We start from the raw sequence: 21,982 nt of genomic DNA, 5'->3' as shown, positions 1-21,982 counted from the left end.
TTAGGAATTGCAACCATTGCATGAGAAATGTAAGGGGACCTCAGGCCGCAGGCAGCCTGGCCTAGTGGGAAGGGAAGGGGCGGCCTGGGGCAACCACTCTGCATGCAAGATTAATTAAGTGACCCAGTAAGATCGGATCTGATGAAGCATCACTTGCTACAGAGGAAGTATTACAAAATAACTTCCTTCAAGGCAGACAGCTTCTCCCTAGGCAAGTGGTATGTTTTAGCAACGATATCCATCTGGATCCCTAAATAAAATGGGAATATGGGCAAAAGGTATTGAGGTATTGCTTGCCGGCTTCCAGCCCCCGCTTGGGCAGGGGGCATCTTGTGCTACCATCATAATAAGTAAATTTACAGGGCCGACGCTGGCCAGAACCCCTAAAGAAGTCCCGACAAAGCTGCCGCCGAGCCAGCTTCCTTTTCAGACACACACTATGTGCAATGCAAAAACACACTCCGTGCAATGCACACACACCCTCTGTGCAATACACACAACCTCCATGCAATGCAAATGCAAATCTCTCACGCAATGCAATGCAATGCAAATGCAGCCCGTGCAGCGCTGTGCCCTGCAACGCACAGAGCAAACTGCAATGCGGGCACGCAAAGGTGCTTTCTCCCGCTTGCCTATTGCAAACGTGGCGCCTGTTACATCCCTCGCAGTGAGGGAACCACCAAAAGGCCCTCGACACTGGACCTAAGTGTCCAGGTAGAGCAATGGGGGAGCATGCAGCTGTCCCATATAGGGACCAATCCTGCAACCTAGGCATTACCGGCACTATTCGCTCACCAGCTGAGCTATCCAGGATGATCCCTAAAGACCCAGGACAGCCTCACCCTGACCCCTGTAGCGGTCCAAGGTGATGTCTGAATCATCATCCCTGCTCCTCTTTGCCCTCCTCCTGGATTGCAGCCTTCAAAAATGCTTCCTTCTGGAAGAAGGCACCTGGGGCGTCCGCAAGTCATCCTCTGCAGGAGAGGCAAGCTCTTGAGGCATCTGCAAAAGCCATGTCATAGTCTGCAAAAACTAAACAATGTAAGGAACCGGTGAAACCAATGCTTCATGGACCACATGGGGACACTATTCAGGCCGGAAACACTTCCAGGCCATCGTATTCTAGGGCAAAGCCCTAGGATCACGTGCTAGGCCAGGCATAAATGTTTCCAGTGAAATAGCAGAGTTGAGGTAGCCCACAGCTTGTCCAGGTACCCCTGCTTGCCCTTTTAGAGGGAAGCACCCCTTCAAGAAAGCCAAAGTTCTTTTATCACAAATGGGCCGAACTACCCAGCAACAGAATTTCTTCTTCTCTGTGGTTTCAGTCAAGGTACTGGCACAGAGGGACTCTGCCAGAACAGAGTGGCCATATTTGTAAAGGGCAGACACTACGGCCAGGGTAACCAATATGGAACCCTCTGGATGTCGTTGGACAACAATTACCATTGTCTCTGTCCATGACCAATGGCCATGCAGACTGAGGCTGATGGGGAGTTGGAGTCCAACAATATCTGGACCATACCTCTGCTCTATAAAAACAGAAGTCTTAACTTCCATTTTATGGAACTATTGTTGATGTGATATCTATCCCAAGGGGTTTTCTAAAGAAAGTCACTAACAACAAGGAAGGAAAATACATTACAGAAGACTCACCTAGGGCAAACAAAACATGTGCCAACCAACATTACAGCTCATTTCCTATACCAGCACATCACAAAGTAGTAAGGATAACTTTTAAACTTCACCTCAATAGCCAAAGCTGGTAGCTGGCTTCCGTTTTTCACACCGTGTAGTGTTGTTCTAAAGGGATGTCTATTTACAACCTTAACTGTACCCAAAGAAGGTGGTGGTGCTTGTTTTTGTCTGATATTTATAGGCTATACTTTATAGTTAAAATATATAATTACTGAAGAAGGCATAATGAAATCTTCTATTGTTAGACAACACACAGCATTTCTAATTAACAGGGGAACTGATAAAAGAATTTACAGTGGCACTGCTGCAGGAAAATGCAATTTCTTAGTATGGCTCTTGTCGTTTGGTTTACGGCACTGCGGTCCTTTTTGCATTCATGGTTGATTTGGGGAACTCATCTACAGCAAAACATTTTAGGTACCACCAGCCGTGTCAAAAAATACTACAGAGTAACAAGCAACAGAATTTCTGGGATAACACCACAGCTAGCAGCAGACAGGATGGTGGGACGGAGGCACTTGCCTGACCTCCCGGCGGGTGAATAGTTGCTGCTTACCACGAGGACAAGGCATGAGGCAGTGCAAACACACAGGCAGGAACCAGATTGGTTCAGCTGATTCATTTTATAGGATGAAGGGCGGTATAGACATTTAATAAAGAAAATAAAAAATAATTTGCACCACATTCCCATTAGCCACATTCCCATGTTGTGAAGTGTGAAAGGGCTCCTTTAAAAAGTGTCAAGTGTGTTTTGAGAGGTTGTTGTTGTTTTTTGCTCCACTACATCTGCAGGAACAAATCCTTCCAGCTCTACAATTCTACGACTCTATGATTCTGTGAAAATAAAGCGTATGTAAAAATTAATTTCATGATCACCCCATGATTGCATCAGCTTACCTTCAATGCAAGGTACTGACAGCAATATCATCCTTTAAATGTTTGTATAGTCACCATCAACACAAACTTCTGGATTAAATGAGAATAACCCATCACACCACATTAGATGTCAGAGTGTTGGGTTAGGACTGGCAAGAGCTAGCTTCCAGTTCCCACTTAGCCATAAAGCTCTCTGGAAGGGAAGTGCAAATCTTGTCACTTTGGTTTTTCTTTCAAATCTTAAGTTCGGTTTTCTACACTTCCACATCAATTTGCAGCTTTTTTTTTTTTTTAGACAGTCTGCATAAGAATCCATCAGCATGTTAGCGTGACTTTCTCCTAATATGCACAAATGCAATTTTGCCTAATACCCATGTTTTTGCCATTTTTCTCCAAATATTTACATTTTTTACACACATTTCATGCGAGCGTATATGCATTTTTTTTTAATTTTTACATATTACTTGTCTGGAGATCTGCAGATCTGCATTGCAGAATTTGGAGAAGTGCAAATTCTGAAGGATGTCTATTTTGGTTTATGTCTTGTTTCCAAAAAGAGGAAATAAGGCAAGTTTGCCTTGGAAGGCAAACTGAATCCAATTTCTTCCCCATCCCAGCTCTCTGGTGATATGGGCCCAGTCACTATCTCTTTCCTTTACCCACCTTGACAAGGTTGTGGTGAGAATAAAAAGGGGGCATGTACCTTGAGATCCTCAAGGCAAAGGCTGGATATAGCTGAATAAAATTAATAAATAGTGCGAGAATTGGGGTGAGTTTTTCTACGGCTCTGTTAATAACTCAAGAAACACAATGATGATGATGATGATGATGATGATGATGATGATGATGATAAATTTGTATCCTGTCCATCTGACTAGGCTGCCCCCGCCACTCTGGGTAGTTTCCAGCATATATAAAAACATAATACAGTGGTACCTCGGGTTAAGAATTTAATTCGTTCTGGAGGTCCGTTCTTAACCTCAAACTGTTCTTAACCTGAGGTACCACTTTAGCTAATGGGGCCTCCCGCTGCCGCCGCCACACAATTACTGTTTTCATCCTAAAGCAAAGTTCTTAACCTGAGGTAATATTTCTGGGTTAGCAGAGTCTGTAACCTGAAGCATCTGTAAACTGAAGCGTCTGTAACCCGAGGTACCACTGTAAAACATGAAACCTTAAAAGGTTTCCCTATACAGGACTGCCTTCAGACATCTTCTGAAGGTTATAGAGTTGCTCATCTCCTTGACACCTGATGGGAGGGCATTCCACAGGGTGGGTGCCACTACCAAGAAGGCCCTCTGCCTGGTTCCCTGTAGCTTCACTTCTCACAGTGAGGGAACCGCCAGAAGGCCCTCAGAGCTGGATCTCAGTGTCCAGGCTGAATGACAGGGGTGGAGAATACAAGTGTGCAGTACTGAGGCCCAGGCATCAAGCAGCAGTCAAGAACATCCAGATCTTATTAAAACAAAGAATGCCTACATCTGTTACTCAAGTTATTACAAAGCCACCAGTGTCATACTTAATAAATAACGAGGCAGGCTTTTTAAACAGAAACCTGATGTAAACTTAACACTCACCAAAAAAAAAAAAAAATGTAACGTTAAAAGCGAGCTGCCTATGTAGAAGGACTCTGACAATTTTCCACGCAGAGGAGGAAAGTGGAGCAGCCTGTGCCAAAACCTGGCTCTTTTTGCCCTAATCGCTGTGCTAGGATAGCTGTGCTTTAGTACTATTTGTGTAAAACAGCATCCCAGTGAAATGTGGGCCAGGAGTGAAGGAGGGGAAAAAACACAGAGAGAGAGAGAGCAGCCCAGACACTGCTGGTTTATTAAAGTGCCCTTCATTCACCTGCTCCATCCAAATCAAACAGCTCTGATTGGCGTTCCGTCTTGTAAAACGGGTATTGTGTGAGCAGTGGGCAGCTGGAGTCCTCTGAGAATCTTCACTTGTCAGAGATGAATCAATCATCTAGAAAGATGTCAGCATCTGCCCAAACCATTTTATATTAGAATAAATGGCAGATGGTGGTGTTTTTATATTTAATCAGTTCCACCAAATGCAGTTTCATCTCTTATAAAACTAAACCATCTGCAGCGTGTAGGTGTACAGATCTAGCTAAATGCCCGCTGCAGAACCCTCTTCTCTTAAAGGTAAACGGTACAAGTTAGTGGCAGCATTTTGGCACCATAAACTAGGGGAGGGGGGGGGAGATTTGACTTTTGATTTTTAAATATCAGTGTGTTCTTGCAAAGGCTTTCAGTGTAATCATGCCAATAATTTATGTGTAGTATCAAGGCCCGTGCTTAATTCATAATTTAGATGGCACATTATCTGCATCAGCCTGCCCTGGATTACATGAAAAAAATCACCTCCCCCACTATGTATGTATGAACATACTTCTTCTTTTTTTTGCAAAGGCCTTTGGCTATGTGCAATGAAGTTTATTTACTTCGCTCTGGGTGTGATATTTGTCCATCTGCAGGCCAGTGCGATGAATCTTTTACTTGGAGGGAAGTCCTGCCAACGTGACAGGTTGCAATGCACACTTACCTGGGAGTGAGCTAGATTGACTAAAACAGGACTTACTTCTGAGTAAACATATATAAACTAGCACTTACCTTTAAAAGGTTGTACTGTTATTCCCCGATAAGTGAGCACAGAATGAATTTTTTTTAAAAAAAAATAATTATAATTGCTTTAATCTATTGCTTTTACTTAGCATTTTATTGATCAAATGTTGATAAATAGTTTTATCATTTTTCGTCATGAGCATTTTTCCTCATTGTTTTCAGGGCAGGGAGATGCTCGAATCCTCTACTTCAGGGATGAGGAGACCTGTGGCTGCCAGCTCAACAACTTTGTCTGGATTTTCACTTTGGGGAATATGGCAGCCCTACCTAGACTACAACTTTCATTAACCCTTCCCAGGGGTGCCAACTTGAATCAACTATTGGGGAGGGCCTAGGTAAGCCCTGCCCTGCATAACTGATCACATGACACGGTGCATGCACACCATTTGAATGGCAATGCCCATCAATTTGGGGGGCCCAGTCCCCTCAAATATTTTATTCGGGGAACCAAAGGGACCTTGGCCCCTAGGAGTTGGCTCCTCTGTCCCTTACCATTGGCATGGCTGGCTGGGGCCAGGAAGTTGCCTTATACCAAGTGAGGCTGCTGGTCCATTTAATCCAGTATTGTCTACACTCTCCTGGGTTCCAGGCAGGAATCTCTCCCGGCCCTACATGGAAACGCCAGGAATTGAACCTGCGACCTTCTGAATACAAGGCAAATGTGCTACCACTGAGCTACAACCCATCTGCAAAACCGATGGGAGTCTGGAGGGCTACAGATCCCACCCCCCTGCTCTCACCATATAGTACAGTGGTACCTCAGGTTACATATGCTTCAGGTTACAGATGCTTCAGGTTACAGACTCCGCTAACCCAGAAATAGTACCTCGGGTTAAGAACTTTGCTTCAGGATGAGAACAGAAATCGTGCTCTGGCAGTGCGGCAGCAGCAGGAGGCCCCATTAGCTAAAGCGGTGCTTCAGCTAAGAACAGTTTCAGGTTAAGTATGGACCTCCAGAACAAATTAAGTACTTAACCCGAGGTACCGCTGTATATGTTTAGCTGCAGAAAGGCATAGTTTCTACCACTCCCAGTTAATCTCTCTTTCTTCCTTTCTTTTTTTGGTCACGATTTCTGAGTAGAGCAGGTTGGGTACGTTGGCTGCATGGTATTTAACCAAGATGAAAAATAAAAATAGACACCCACAACTTTAACGTAGATTATCTTTTGAGCGCATACGTCTGAGTAGCACCATCTGGGTGGGGTTTGACCAACAGCAGGTTAGAGAGCTGATTTCAAATACAAGCAGATGGATTTCCCCTTACTTTTGGCTGTATGAAGCAAGTACACATCTTACCACCAACTGGACTATTTGTGAGCAAGTAGCATCGTGGAGAGATCAACTATTTCAGTATATTGGACTGTGTTCCAATGTATGCTTCGACTGCAGCGTTTTTGATGCTTCTCAATTGTTGGCAATCAACGTTTTGAATTGGAGTGTTTAGTATGTTCCAAGTCCAGTATCTTAAAAGTGCCTACAACATGTCAGAGGACATTTCCCTCTTCTTGTTGGTGAACTAAAGTATACAGTGGTACCTCGCAAGACGAATGCCTCGCAAGACGAAAAACGCGCAAGACGAAAGAGTTTTCCGTTTTTTGAGTTGTTCCGCAAGACAAATTTCCCTATGGGCTTGCTTCGCAAGATGAAACGTCTTGCGAGTTCTTGCAAGTTTGTTTCCTTTTTCTTAAAGCCGCTAGGCCGTTAATAGCCGCTAAGCCGCTAAGCCGTTAATAGCCGCTAAGCCGTTAATAGCCGCTAAGCTGCTAATAGCCGCTAAGCCGCTAATAGCCGCTAATAGCCGTGCTTCGCAAGACGAAAAAACCGCAAGACGAAGAGACTCGCGGAATGGATTAATTTCGTCTTGCGAGGCACCACTGTATGTGCAATGACATTACTAAGTTGCTAAGAAAAGTCTGGATTTCTTTAAGCATGAACAAACACACAAACAAACACACACACACAGAGAGAGAGAGAGAGAGAGACTTTTTTTGGAATACCATCTTAGCTAGAACTAAGCATCACTGAACCCAGTGGGACCTTTTAAGATGGTCAAAAACTAAGGATGCTTCTAGGCCACTACTATTTTTGCTTGGGATTCAATCACATGGCGACAAATTCAGGTTGTACAATTATAGTGGATTTCACAGTCCTGTGCAAAAGGAAAAATCCTGCTTATTGGATCAAAAGATCAGGAAAGAAAAAGAAGAGTTTGGATTTGATATCCCGCCTTTCACTCCCTTTAAGGAGTCTCAAAGCGGCTCACATTCTCCTTTCCCTTCCTCCCCCACAACAAACACTCTGTGAGGTGAGTGGGGCTGAGAGACTTCAAAGAAGTGTGCCTGGCCCAAGGTCACCCAGCAACTGCATGTGGAGGAGCGGAGACGCAAACCCACAGATTACGAGACGCAAACCCACAGATTACGAGACTACCGCTCTTAACCACTACACCACACTGGGCCAGGAAAATGCACTGGGAAGTAGGAATGTGGGTTACCATCTATTCAATTTGCATTTAAAGGCAGACATGCATAATTTGCATTTTCCAAAACAATATGTGGCAGGTCATACTCTGGACTTTGTTTTCTCAGCTGGGAGGGAACAGCGTGATCTGAAAGTGGGGGATCAGCCCCTTGTCATGGTCAGATTGCTTTCTGCTAAGCTTTAGGCTTTCAGCACCTTTTCCCCTCAGCAGAGGTGGGGGACCTGTGAGATCATCATCTGAGGCCTTCTCCGTGTGCCTCATCCACGAGGGGTCCAGAAGGTGGCAACACAAGAAGGGGCCTTTTCTGTGGTGGTTCCCTGTTTATGGAATTCTCTCCCCAGGGAAGTTCATCTGGTGCCTTCATTATACACCTTTAGGTGGCAGGCGAAATCATTCCTCTTCAACCAGGACTTTGGCTGATTAACATCCAATACCCTTTTAAAAGTGTTGTGGGATTATTGGTGTTATGTACTGAGTTGAATAGGATCCAAAATGCAGAATCTGATTGGTCCTAGAACAATAGGATTCAGAATGCAACAGTCTGATTGGTCCTAGAACAATAGGATTCAGAATGCAGCAGTCTGATTGGTCCACAAGAGCCACCCAATCCAGCTCCACATGGAAATGAATCCGCAACCTGATTGGCCTACAGGAGAATCCCGGAATTAGCCAATCACGTGGGGCCCATTGTGTAAATAATGTATATAAAGCAGACATTCTGGGGGAACTTCCATTCCTCCTCACCACTATGAGCTGAATAAAGAGCATGAAATCCACTCTCGACTCAGAGTATATTTCAATTGGTTTGCTTTGTTCTTATTTTTTATTATGCATTTTGTGTTTCTAAGGTCGTATTTTTATGTTGTGAACCACCCTGAGATTTATGGGTGAAGGGCGGTACACAAATTTCATAAATCAACAAAATACAATAAAATAAATAAAAAGCCAGGATCTTCAGAAACGGCAAGTTTTACTCTCAGCTACATATAATTGTGTATCTTAACAGCCTAATGCATATAAACAACACTTTCGATTGCCAAATACATTTCGACCATACGGATGTAATTTACCTATCAATATGTGCCACTGAGGAAGACCGTATGGTCAAAATGTATTTGGCAACTGAAAGTGTTACTTGCATTATGATGTTAAGTGGCACTCTCTTCTGTCATTAAAAAGACCCCTAAGGATCGGTATTGGGGTCTGTGCTTTTGAGCTTGTTCATAAATGATCTGGAGTTGGGGTAGACAGCGAGGTTGCCAGGTTTGCTTGTTCAAGGTGGTTAGAACAAAAAGGGATTGTGAAGAGCTCTTAAAGGACCCCGCCAAACTGAGAGAACAAGCAGAACAGTGGCAAATGCAATTCAATGTAAACAAGTGTTGGGGCAACAACAACAAAAATCTTAATTTCACATGTACACTCAACTGGCGTTGACTGATCATGAACAAGACCTTGGGGTCATAGCAAACAGCTTAATGGAGACGTCGACCCAGTGGGCGGCAGCTGTGAAAAAGACAAATCGCATGCTAGACATTATTAGGTTGGGAATTGAAAAACAAAACTGCCAATATCATAATGCCGTTATACAAATCTACGGAATACTGTGTACTGTTTTGGACACCTTACCTCAAAACAGATATTGTAGAGCAGGAAAAGCTTCAGAAAAGGGCAACCAAAAGGGATGGCACGACTCCCCGATGAAGAATTGTTGCAGCACTTTGGACTTTTGAGTTAAGAGAAGAGGCAAATAAGAGGTGACATGATAGAAACTTATAAAATTATGAATGGCTTGAAGGCAGGAGGTTCTTGTTATGCTAAAACATTTGTATTTCCTCATTTGGTTCAGAAGCTGTTTTTGATTGGTACGGTATATACTGTACAGAAATACGTTGAGCAAAATTTACAGGGTAGGGTTGGTAGGTCTTAACTTTGTACATTTTGTTACTCAACCAATCTGTAGATCAAGCAACAGGTCAATAAGATCTGACTGCTCAAGACAGCAGTCCAATCAATGGAGTCTGGGATTAACTCAGAGCACTGAAATTAAATCCAGCTCCTGGAGCTATATCTGCACTGATCACCCACTGCCCTGGAAGATAGCCTTGTATGTGTGTGAAGTTTGGGGCAGCCACCCTTGCTTTCCCCCAACACCACTCCAAATGGCCTGTCACCATAGACCATGGGTAAGCAAACTAAGGCCTGGGAGCTGGAGCCGGCCCAATTGCCTTCTAAATTTGGCCCACGAACGGTCCGGGAATCAGGGTGTTTTTACATGAGTAGAATGTGTCCTTTTATTTAAAATGCATCTCTGGGGTATTTGGGGGCCTGCCTGGTGTTTTTTACAGGAATAGAATGTGTGCTTTTATTTAAAATTCATCTCTGGGTTATTTGTGGGGCATAGGAATTTGTTCAATTATTATAATTATTTTCAAAATATAGTCCAGCCTCCCACAAGGTGTGAGGGACAGTGAACTGCCCCCCTGCTGAAAAAGCTTGCTGACCCTTGATCCATAGGCACTGGCTCCTGGGAGCCAAGGCACTTTGGGCCCCCCAGTGTGTTTTTAGGGGGGCAAACCCCCTTAATGTTCAGAGGGCGTCCTCACAACCTCGTGTGTGCAATGTCAGGACATTGTGCGACCTCAGGGTATTGTATGACGTTGCACACATAACACCAGTATGTCGGGCCCAGTCGGTCGTCTGGAAAAGCTGGCATCTCTGCCTATCACCAACTCTCTTCGTCCCCAACCACTAGCAATGTACAAGGCAGGGGAAGGCTGGTGTGCTCTAGCCAACAGTGGCTCTTCAAGGTCTGAGCCGGAAAGACCTTCTTAGCCTGTCAGCTAAGATCCTTTAAGTGGCGATGGAACTCTGCTGTGACCTTGTTCTATCTGCCTCTGTATTTTCCTCCAAACCTGATGGAGCTTTGATAGTCTGTTTTGTGCATCCTCATCTATGGCATTTTCAGGACTCAAATAAGAAAGAATACTAATAATTGTGCAGAGACACCCTAAAAGAAATCACAACATCAACCAGCAGTATGTGGGGGTTTGAGTTTGGTTGGTGGTTGTGTTTTTTTTTAGGAAATTCACAGCTTGCAACTTTTGGCTAAGCAGGCTCCTACCAGCACACCCTTTAACTGAGCCAACCAACCACACAGGAAGGCCACCACTGCTGAGAATTCAACGCATCTTTTATAGAAAATGACAATATGGCACGGGGATTATCTAGAGCTCTCCTGTTGTCCTAGTGAAACATGCAGTGGCCCTGTGATGCACATCGCAGCAAAACTTTGTGAGCCCCCCCCCAAAAAAAAAAAAATTGATGCAAATAAATTGCAAAGCCTACTGGCTCAGCTAGGGGGCAAATCAAGATAACAGAGACAAAACCTTTTGTTCTGTGCTCTGAGCAAAAAAGAGACCAAGTGCATCATTGATTTGAGGTGGGAAAAAAGGGATCAGTGAGAAATGGGGTTCCATTTGCATTTAAATACAGACCTGCCTAATTCACATTTTCTGAAACAATACGAGAACCGAAAGAGCCATCCTTCAGAATTTGCACTTTTCCAAGTTTTGCAATGTGGTTCTCCAACGTAGCTATGTGTACAAAAATGCATATACTAGAGGGGAAATTGTGCATAAAATGCACTTATTAGTGAAAATGACATACAGAAATGCATTGTATCAGGGGAAAATGCTTTGCAAAAAAGTGTATATTAGTCCAAATTGCATAGAAAATGTATATATTGAAATAAATTTGCTCTAAAATACTGGTGAGTGTACATGAGGACATTTTTATTTTTAAAAACTCACATGTGGACATGTGGAGAACTGAGCGTACAATTAGAAAAACTAGAAACTGAGAGATACTGAAATTTATGAATTCTCCCGACATGCTATGGAGCAACAAGACTAGCAGTTGAATCTTACTTCGACACTGGTAGCAGGACAGCAGGCTAGCATAGTGGGCACAGAGGAGGCCACACAACAACCACAGCTCTGCCTTCACATCATGGGATCTCTAGACCTTTTCATCACAAATTACTATATTTGGTACAATTCGATGGTGAGCGTGAGACTTTGCATCTCTGAATCTGGCTTTGAATGCTCCCTAATGGGGAAAATAACCCTGACGTGTACATTTAAACAATCATTTTGGGGATAAGACTGGTCTAAAGCCTTCTCTCACATATGATAGTTTTAGCTCTACAAATATAGTGGTACCTCGGGTTACATACGCTTCAGGTTACAGACTCCGCTAACCCAGAAATAGTACCTCAGGTTAAGAACTTTGCTTCAGGATGAGAACAGAAATCGTGCTCTGGCGGTGCGGCAGCGGCGGGAGGCCCCATTAGCTAAAGTGGTGCTTCAGGTTAAGAACAGTTTCAGGTTAAGAACGGACCTCCAGAACGAATTAATTACTTAACCCGAGGTACTACTGTAGTCTTTTGTTTTAGTTCAAACATGCAATCCCTGACCTACAATCCAAAATGGCGCAGGGAAAATATTTATCTTGTGATTCTACCGAGTACGTAAACTTCCCTGCAGATTCCAGAAGGGAGGCCATTTTGAAATGTACCAAATTTCATTACAGCTGCAGTTCGATATGCATTTCCTTTGGAGTAAGCCACATGGAACTCAATAGGGTTTACTTTTGAGTAAGCATGCATGGGATTGGACTGGTAGAGGTCAATCCCGAAATTGTCGAAGCACTCATTACACCGTGCTTCAACAGAATACATGCTGTGAAAATTTGCCGCTGATTGTAAATATGATTCGCTAATGTTCTCTGGGTTGGATGTACTGTGCTCTTTCCCCCCCCTTTCCATCTTTCCCCCTGCATGTAAATTGATCTACTGCGTCAAAACAGTACCATTTAAAACAAAAGGGGTTGATTTATAGCCGGTCCCTAGACTCATAAATCACACCTGCAGTGTGGTGCTCCAGAACCCCTGTGTTCTGCCAGCATTTACCTTTTATAAATGGTCGGGGCTTACCTCCCATTGTGACGGAGCCTAATACAATTGCATTCTTCTCTCCCAGCATTCCCTCTCATTATTCCCACTGGGGAATTCAGACCTCGATTTTGCATCCATGTCAGGTTTCTTTTCTTAAAAAGAAAAACAGGAAAAGGAATGTTAAATTAAATATGTAAACTTGTATTTTGTAGCTCTGCCTACTCTCAGACATGTGAGGTTGGGCCTTTGAGTTACCTAACAAAAGAGAGGGAAAAACAAACATATGATTTTACTGATAAGGTAACTATTTTGAACAAAAGTGGCCATATTTCAAAATATCACATGCAGAGAGTTTGTGATCTGCAACTAGCTGAGATACCTGCTTTGGCCTTGGCGCCTATATATGCTGGTATTTGACCCTGTATCTTTCCATTTCCTTGGTCCTATTAAACAGGTTTTACCTGCAAGGTGTGTAAGAGAAGTGGGGGGGGGAGAGATACCAATCTACTGACCCTATCCAACCCTTTTCTGTATTGTGTAACGCAATAGATAGTTGCTAGGCTCCTGAGAAATTCCTACCTGCTTTGGAACCAAGCATTTGCCCACCCAACTGCTGATAGTTTAGGAGCATTCCTCACACACAAATCAATGGGCAAGAATGTGTATTTATTATTGCTACTGGTATTAAATTCACAGGCCACTCATCATTCCACAAGAGCCCAGAGCAGTACAGGAGCCTAGGGCAAGCTTCATGATGGACTTGGCCAGGCTAACCTATATTCACCTTCTTACGGGCTAAGACCTAAATGCTAAGGGTTATTGTTGTGTATTGAGTCAAAGGATTTTATATCTGTATTATTATTGTCTGTATTGCATTAGGGTAAAGTAACTGCCTTTTGGTTCCAGAGGGTACAACTACTATTGGTTCATTTAAGCTGCTGTATTTGGATCCTCTGTCTTATTGGTTTCCTCCAAAAGGCAGGACTGTGATTGCCTGATATTGTTCCCTCCAAAATGTATCCTTTCAAGCTAGTTCCCTGTCCCTATAAATGTAGCTCTCCCCTCCCCAGGTCCGAGTCTTGTTGCTTTTAGAGAACTGTCTCCAGCATATTATGTCAAGAGAGCTGAAATCACAAACCCCACGTCACAACAGTTATATCCCATGCTCCATGAGCAGAGTTCCACTCACACAATGGCGGTACCCCTTCTTCTCCTTGAGCTCCCACAAAATCTGCTCTGGAGGGTCCCCCAACCCTCTGGAATACATTTGGAAGAAGTGTTGGGAACAGCAGGAGAGGAGAGAAGAGGGATTTTGTTGTTGTTGTGCAAACTGAAGTCTGCACCCCAAGTGGAAAAGTCCCCATTTCCCTGCTCTTCCAGCAGCGTAGGAATGCTTAGGCCTTGCAAAGTGGCATTAGGTGTGTGCATTGTGTGTACGCCTTCAACAGCATACAATCAAGTTTGTTGAGCATTCGTCCTGATTTGTTTGCACAAAGTTTGCACAGAGGTTAGACAGTGTTAGCTATTTAGTGAGCATTCCTTTTTATTTGATTGCACTGGGGGAATTATACAATGTTGCATCAAGCATTACCCTGCACTTCCAAGTGCAATTATTATTATTATTATTATTACTACTACTACTACTACTCCACCCATCTGGCTGGGTTCCCCCAGCCACTCTGGGTGGCTCCCAACAGAATATTAAAAACATGAAAACATCAAACATTAAAAACTTCCCTAAACAGGGCTGCCTTCAGATGTCTTCTAAAAGTCAGATAGTTGTTTATTTCCCTGACATCTGATGGGACGGTGTTCAGCAGGATGGGCGCCAACACCGAGAAGGCCCTTTGCCTTCCTAATCACAAAAAGGGAGTTGGGGGGGAGTGGCTTTGTTGCTCCAGAGCATCAAATCAACTTTAATTGTGCAACCCAGCTCTCAAATAGCAACAGACTAGAAGCACCTCAGGAAACCTATGTACATGGCTTGTACCATGATGGAATCTCCTCTCATGTCGGTTTCAAAAGACTAGAACTGAAAAGCTAAGGAGCTGGGTACAGTACCCATATATATCAAGAAGCAAATTCTTTACTCAATAGAGGTCTTTAGCCCTCCCCCCCCCCACCATTCACACATTAAAATAGCGGTATTCTTCTGCATTCTTCAACATGAATGAGTGGGGCCAGGGGCAGAGAACTGAACGAAGGATTTCCCTTACTCCTTCCCGCATTTAATTGACACATGAAAAAGATAGTCCAGCTAATCTCTAAAAATGGTAATCCTTACAGTCTGAAATTGTTTGAGAAGAAAATTCAGGCGCCCTGACAAACAGGCTGAAAGGCTTTAATTGAGCAATGGCCTGGATCTGACCCTTATCCTGATCTCAGGGCCTACCATACATGCTCCAGAAGGGCTATCCAATAGCAAAGCAGGATTCCATACTCGGCATTCCATTTCACTTACAAAATCTTTATTCGGGAAATTTGTTCTCTCAGCTATGGTGATGGGAATACACTGGGGTTTTGTTTGTTTTGCTTATCTAGACTTCTATGTCAGAAATGACTCATTCCAGATTCTGCGTTTGGGCATTGTAACACCGCTGATGTATATATCACACGCAGGGCTGATTGATGAGGCCCTAAGCTACTGAAGGTAATAGAGCCCTTTATATGTCTAGCTGTCCTTTGTCAACAACAAATTGGCCCTTTTTTTTGTCTTGAATATATGCTATATGGTAATTTATGGACCTAATAGGTATCTAAAGCCATTTGCACATGCAGAATGTATGCATCCTATATATAGAAATGAGCAAACCAGTGATATTTTAGGGAGCAGGCTAGGAGGCGGGGCCCATTATTAACATCAGAGCAGCCTACACAACACAAAACACTGTTGCTATACGTAGGTTTTATTTTATTGGTTTTTTATTTTATATTTTGGAAATGTACACCCAGGTGGTTTTTTTCCTTTAATTTTTTTGGGGGCCCCAAGAGAGTGGGGCCCTAAGCTATAGCCTGTTTAGCTTATATGTAAATCTGGCACTGATCACATGCACCATGTAGGCGTTGCTTACAGCTCCTCTGCCACTACCACCCCAATATACAGTGGTGCCCCGCAAGACGAATGCCTCACAAGACGGAAAACCCGGTAGACGAAAGGGTTTTCTGTTTTGGAGGTGCTTCGCAAAACGAATTTCCTATGGGCTTGCTTCGCAAGACGAAAATGTCTTGCGAGTTCCTGCGGGGTTTTTTCCCTCCCCCCCCTTTTTCTAAGCCGCTAAGCCGCTTATCCGCTAAGCCGATAAGCCGCTAAAAGCCGCTAATAGCCGCTAATAGCGCTAATAGCACTAATCTGCTAAGCCGTCAATGGGCTTGCTTCGCAAGACGAAAAAACCGCTAGACGAACAGACTCGCGGAACGGATTAATTTCGTCTTGCGAGGCACCACTGTATATTCCAAGTTACATGGGATTATAAAAATGCCTGGCACACTTTATCACTTAAAGTGAAACCAAAAAGGGTGAATAATTTGCCATAATGTAGATTCCGTCACATCTGCATAGCAAGGTACAGATGTAGATGTAGAGATATCCCTGAGAAGGACCATATAGTATGTGCAGTGATGGCTGGATGCTGAGTGACTTTGAGTGGGAAGACTACGAAAAGGCTGGGGTTTGATTGGCATGAACGAAATCCTGAATACTGACTGACAGAGGCTCTACAGAGTTTCAGGCAGGGATCTCTCCTCCTACCTGGAGATGCTGGGGAATGAAACTGGGACATTCTGCATTCAAAGCAGGTGTTCTACCATTCTGCTAGGCCTCAGGAAATGATATCCTTCCTAGAATCAGTCTCCACTAGGAATGGGTGAATCTGTAAATTTTTGTTTCTCTCGGTTTCTCATTTTTCCAGTCTTAAATTCAGTTGTCCACATTTTCACATCAGTCACTGTTTTCTTTTTTTTTTCATTTCATGACAATTCATCAGCGTTTTAGTGCAAATTTACCATGACATGCATATTTTTGCAAATCAGTTTTCCCTTATATAGTGCATTGTGCATATCATTTTCACTAACAGATGCTTTTCTGTGCATCTCTCCCCTAGTGTGTGCATTCTTTCAAACATTGCTTGTCCGGAGAACTGCAGTGCAAAATTCAGAGAAGTGCAAAATCAGAAAGTGCCTGATGTGAGTGGTGCACTGGTCACGAGCAAACATGTTATGTACTGAGTCGAATAGGATCCAAACTGCAGCAGTCTGATTGGTCCTAGAACAATAGGATCCAAACTGCAGCAGTCTGATTGGTCCTAGAACAATAGGATCCAAAAGGCAGCAGTCGGATTGGTCCTAGAACAATAGGATTCAGAATGCAGCAATTTGATTGGTCCTAGAACAATGCAGCAGTATGATTGGTTGGCAGGAACCACCCAATCATGCTCCAGATTGAAGTGAATCCACAACCTGATTGGCTTACAGTAGAATTCCGGAATTAGCCAATCATGTGCAGCCCATTGTGTAAATAATGTATATAAAGCAGATACTGAGGGGACATTCATTCCTCCTCACCACTATGAGCTGAATAAAGAGCATGAAATCACTTTGCAACTCTGAGTATATTTCAAAACACTTACCTGTGGAGATTTTATATGCAGCCAAAATCACTTTTTAAAAGACATTTGATATTTATACAACTGCTCTGTGGGCCTTGTGTTTTATTTCAACAAGTGATCCGTTTGGCAAATTTGGACTTGTGTTATATCCCTGGAGAGTGAGTTTGGTAGATATTGTCCTATCATCACCACCATTAATTTCAAGGCTTGGTTTAGGATTGAACAAGCTGTTGCACCTTTAAGGATTAATAAAGCAGAAATTCAGACTGAAGTGGCACTGTGAACTTCTTCAGAACAAGTTGTGTTTGTTTCCTTTTAGCACAGAAGTGGCATAGCAGTGTAGACTCCCTAGAGATGCCACAGCTATTTTCAGTGGTGACAGGCACCCACCCAGAGCATGACTTCTAACCTGTTCAAACCTCTTGGAATACTAAGCAGAAACTCTTCCTCCATAAAGCAAACAGAACAAATAACACACTCACCCTTTTATTCCTGTAGCATCTGCCTCTCTTTCTATGGCATGCCGGCTCTGCAAGCTGATCGTGTGGTTTTCCACTCATAGATTTCAAAGGGAGCTGGATTAGACCAAATACGCTCTCAATCTGGGGCATGAGATTCCGCAGGGAACTGCGCATTTAAACCAAGGGCGATATACAGCATCTAATTAGAAATGAACAACAATAGGAGAGCAATGATTCATCCTCAATACATTATGATAACTCTTATTAGGGATGCAAAGCCATCTCATCTATGCTTTGGTTATCAAGTCAGAAATTATGAAGTAAATTAGGTCTTCAGCAAGCTGATGTAATACTGGGGGGAGGAGGCGTGTGTGTGTGTGTGAGAGAGAGAGAGAGAGAGAGAGAGAGAGAGAAAATAAAGTTCAAGCATATAAAATGTTATTTTACATTAAATGAACCTGCTTGATAGGAGGAAGGAATGCATCTACGAACTGCAAAAACATGTTTTACAGGCACAGGAAATTGTTTATGAAGTTCAAATGGAAGTTCGAATGTGTATTAAACAACCACAATTACCCTAGTAGATGGCAGGATCCAGACTGAAAGCAGCACGTTGAGGATGAACGTGAATAATTCCAGATTGTGCAAAGACTACATTTTTTGAGTTGCCGACAAGTTAATGCATATGCAGCATGAGAGTAGAAGTCTATCCCTCTTCCAGGAATTCTGGAATTTGTAGCTCTTTGGGGGGAATAAGGGCGGTTGGCGCTGTAGGTTAAACCACAGAGCCTAGGACTTGCCGATCAGAAGGTTAGTGGTTCGAATCACCGCAAAGGGGTGAGCTCCCATTGCTCGGTCCCTGCTCCTGCCAACCTAGCAGTTCGAAAGCATGTCAAAGTGCAAGTAGATAAATAGGTACCGCTCTAGCGGGAAGGTAAACAGCATTTCTGTGCGCTGCTCTGGTTTGCCAGAAGCGGCTTAGTCATGCTGGCCACATGACCCAGAAGCTGTACGCCGGGCTCCCTCAGCCAGTAAAGCGAGATGAGCACTACAACCCCAGAGTTGGCCACGACTGGACCTAATGGTCAGGGGTCCCTTTACCTTTAACAACTCTCAGCACCCTTAAAAACTACAGCTCCCAGGATTCACTGGGGGAACCATGACTGTTTAAAGTGGTATTATGCTGCTTAAAAATTATAGTGTACACAGGGCTCGATTTTGGGAGCGACGGGAACAATGGAAGTGGGAGATAGAATTGAATATCCTGGAAGAGGGCATTGGCTAGTTTGCTGCAACCCTGAACAAGATCACTGCACACTGGAATATTTAGTTGCAGATCTTGTCTTTACTATTATCTTTTCTGTGGAACCAGTCTACACATTTTAAATAGAGCTAAGCATATCTACTGTGGCAGCAAGAGGTCAATGTGTCTGGCTGTTAACGAGAAGGTTGGTGGTTCGAGGCCATCCAGCGATGACTGAGGGCAGGGTTTGGACCAGATGATCCCTGAGGTCACTTTCAACTCTACAGTTCTATGATTCTGTGATTCTACTTATCCTTTGAGTTGAGTAAGAAGTGATAAAAATGAATGTGGTAAGACACAAACTGGCTTCAAGTCCACACTGAGTCATGGGCCAGTCACTATATTAGATTATAACTGTAAAAAAAAAAAAGGTAAAAGGTAAAGGACCCCTGGATGGTTAAGTCCAGTCAAAGGTGACTATGGGGTGTGGCACACATCTCGCTTTCAGGCCAAGGGAGCCAGCATTTTCCACAGACAGCTTTCTGGGTCATGTGGCCAGCATAGCTAAACCGCTTCTGGTGCAACAGAACACCGTGACGGAAACCAGAGTGCGCAGAAACGCCATTTACCTTCCTGCCGGAGTGGTACCTATTTATCTACTTGCACTGGTATGCTTTCAAACTGCTAGGCTGGCAGGAGCTGGGACAGAGCAACAGGAGCTCACCCTGTCGTGGGGATTCAAACTGCCAACCTTCTGATCGGCAAACCCAAGAGGCTCAGTGGTTTAGACTGCAGCGCCACCTGCATCCCTGCATTATAAATGTAATGACTAATAAACCAACAGATCCTAAGGAAATACAGAACTGCATTATTCTGCCAACTATGTAGAATAACTTCTTTTCCATTGTCCTCTCATCAACACATTGTTAATTCTTGCATACTGTTTTATTGTCTTTATGGCAATAATTGCCAACGTGGCTCTCCTTGAACTACGATTCCCATCCTAGTTGACCACTGACCATTTTGGCTGGGGCTGAAGTGAGTTGGGTACAACAACATTTTGAGGTCCCCATGTTGGTTACCCCTGTTTTATAGCACAGCACTACTCAACTGAATCTGTGAATGAAATATGTCTATTGCCGTGGTTCCCAACATGGGGCACACACCCCACAGGGGGGCAGTTTGATTTTTAAGGGGGGCAATTCGAGAATGAGTTAGACCAAGCTAATGGCCTCAGGCTTCCTCCACGTGAATATGAGCTCACTTTTTGAAAACTAAGAATTATATGTCACAGGGGGGCATCAGGATTTTAGAGATCCTTAGGTGGGGCATGGCCAAAAAAAGGTTGGAAACCACTGGTCTATTGCAAGACAAATCATATATACTGATAGTGATCATCTACAAGTCAGGCACCATAAAAAATATTTTTGTACAAATGCATTTCCTTCTCTGCATCGATTCTGACAGGGCTATAAATGAGGTGGAGAGAGATTTGCTGGGATTCTTTTTTATAAACTGAATATTACAAATATATAAGAATTTGCACATGTTTATGCCACGTACTTATATTATGGAAAAAAACATAAATATTTGACCTGCTTCCATAATGCAGTGCTAATAAAATCTTTTAAAACAACAAGCTTCAAGAGGGATTTGCAGTAGGAATGAATGCTTGTCTTCCGTAATTGTGTTAGTTTTCTTGGTTATAGTACTACTGCTTCTGTCTTTGTTTCCGACGTCCTTTTACACTGCGTTACTTGTGGCATTACGCAACTGTAGCTTTTTGATCAATATGCTCCCATGTCACACTTAATTTCACTCACACCAGCAGATGTGGTGTGATACACGGCATGTCACCATCACCACCCTTTATGCACACGTGTGCTTCTGCCCCAACACATCACATGTGGAAATGGCAGGAAAGAACTGCATGCTGGGATATCACCCCCATCTTCATCCTGCGATTTCCCAGGTTAACGGAGATGCAAGCAATTTTTTTCCCCTGGAAGCAGTTAACAGAAAAATGAGTGCTTAACGTCCACTAGAGTCACAGAAATGGCAATATTCTGCCTCCATCACAACGCTTTGCGATACTCGCTGTTCAGCAAACCTGCACGGCATGAACAAAAGATGGCCCACTTGCGTTTCCCTACTTATTTTTAGCCCCAAGTTCAGTTCCAATCTTTTTATCTTTTGAAGTCATGAATTTCCAGTATGACAGATAAGAGATCAGATATGTGTGGAGTTTTTACCCATCTCTTCAAAAGGAGAGCTGCTGACTGTCTACTGTATTATAATGGAAGTGGCGCTTGAATAACAATAGAAGGAACAGGCCTATTATTGCCTTAAGCTATAATTAGTTTTCTGTCAAAGAAGTAAGCAGATTTCAATCAGAACTGTTTTTTTCTAAAAAGAAAAAAGTGAGATGGGGGGGGAGAATTCAGGATCTTTGCAGCAGAATAAAGTGATTAATTCTCCTCCCGCAGAAGTCACACCCCTAGATTGCTTTTACGGGCCTGTACAAATGTATAGAACTTTTACACATTTCTAGAATGAGAGTTGTTGTTGTTGCCTACTTAACTGTCACAGCTATCCACAAAGAATCCTGGTAGTTTTGTGAGGGTGCAGAGAATTACCTGATAAAGATCCATAATGTCCCTCACAGAACTACTGCTCCCAGAGTTCCGAGAGAGAGAGAGAGAGAGAGAGAGAGAGAGAGAGAGAGAGAAATGTTCGAATCAATTTAAATTTGGGTAGCGTAGGGACACCCTTAGTGACACAGGTGGAATCTTTTGTTGTTGTTTAGTCGTTTAGTCGTGTCCGACTCTTCATGACCCCATGGACCAGAGCATGCCAGGCACTCCTGTCTCCCACTACCTTTTGGTCAGACTCATGCTGGTAGCTTCAAGAACACTGTCCAACCATCTCGTCCTCTGTCGTCTCCTTCTCCTTGTGCCCTCCATCTTTCCCAACATCAGGGTGTTTTCCAGGGAGTCTTCTCTTCTCATGAGGTGGCCAAGGTATTGGAGCCTCAGCT

General features: G+C 43.4%; 1 long non-coding RNA gene across 6 annotated transcripts in view; it reads right to left on the bottom strand.

Annotated features, from left to right (window-relative positions):
* Nucleotides 1-2,335: 2,335 nt before the first annotated feature.
* Nucleotides 2,336-21,982, bottom strand: part of LOC307212697 — a 50,908-nt gene continuing 31,261 nt past the window's right edge. Inside the window, exons 5-7 of one of the 6 annotated variants that reach the window (XR_013837110.1) lie at nt 17,724-17,901; nt 12,677-12,789; nt 2,336-2,529 (exon numbers count right to left, since the gene is read on the bottom strand). This is a non-coding gene — a long non-coding RNA (uncharacterized lncRNA). Of the gene's footprint in view, nt 2,530-8,296; nt 9,187-11,215; nt 11,300-12,676; nt 12,790-17,723; nt 17,902-21,982 lie in introns of those variants that run through there. The other 5 variants (XR_013837111.1, XR_013837112.1, XR_013837113.1 and 2 more) reach the window with 5 other exon arrangements.

The sequence above is a fragment of the Podarcis cretensis genome (genome assembly GCF_951804945.1).
Source record: "Podarcis cretensis genome assembly, chromosome: 3".
NCBI lineage: Eukaryota > Metazoa > Chordata > Lepidosauria > Squamata > Lacertidae > Podarcis > Podarcis cretensis.
The sequence above is the reverse complement of the archived record's forward strand: the minus strand, read 5'-3'. Positions and strand labels throughout refer to the sequence as shown.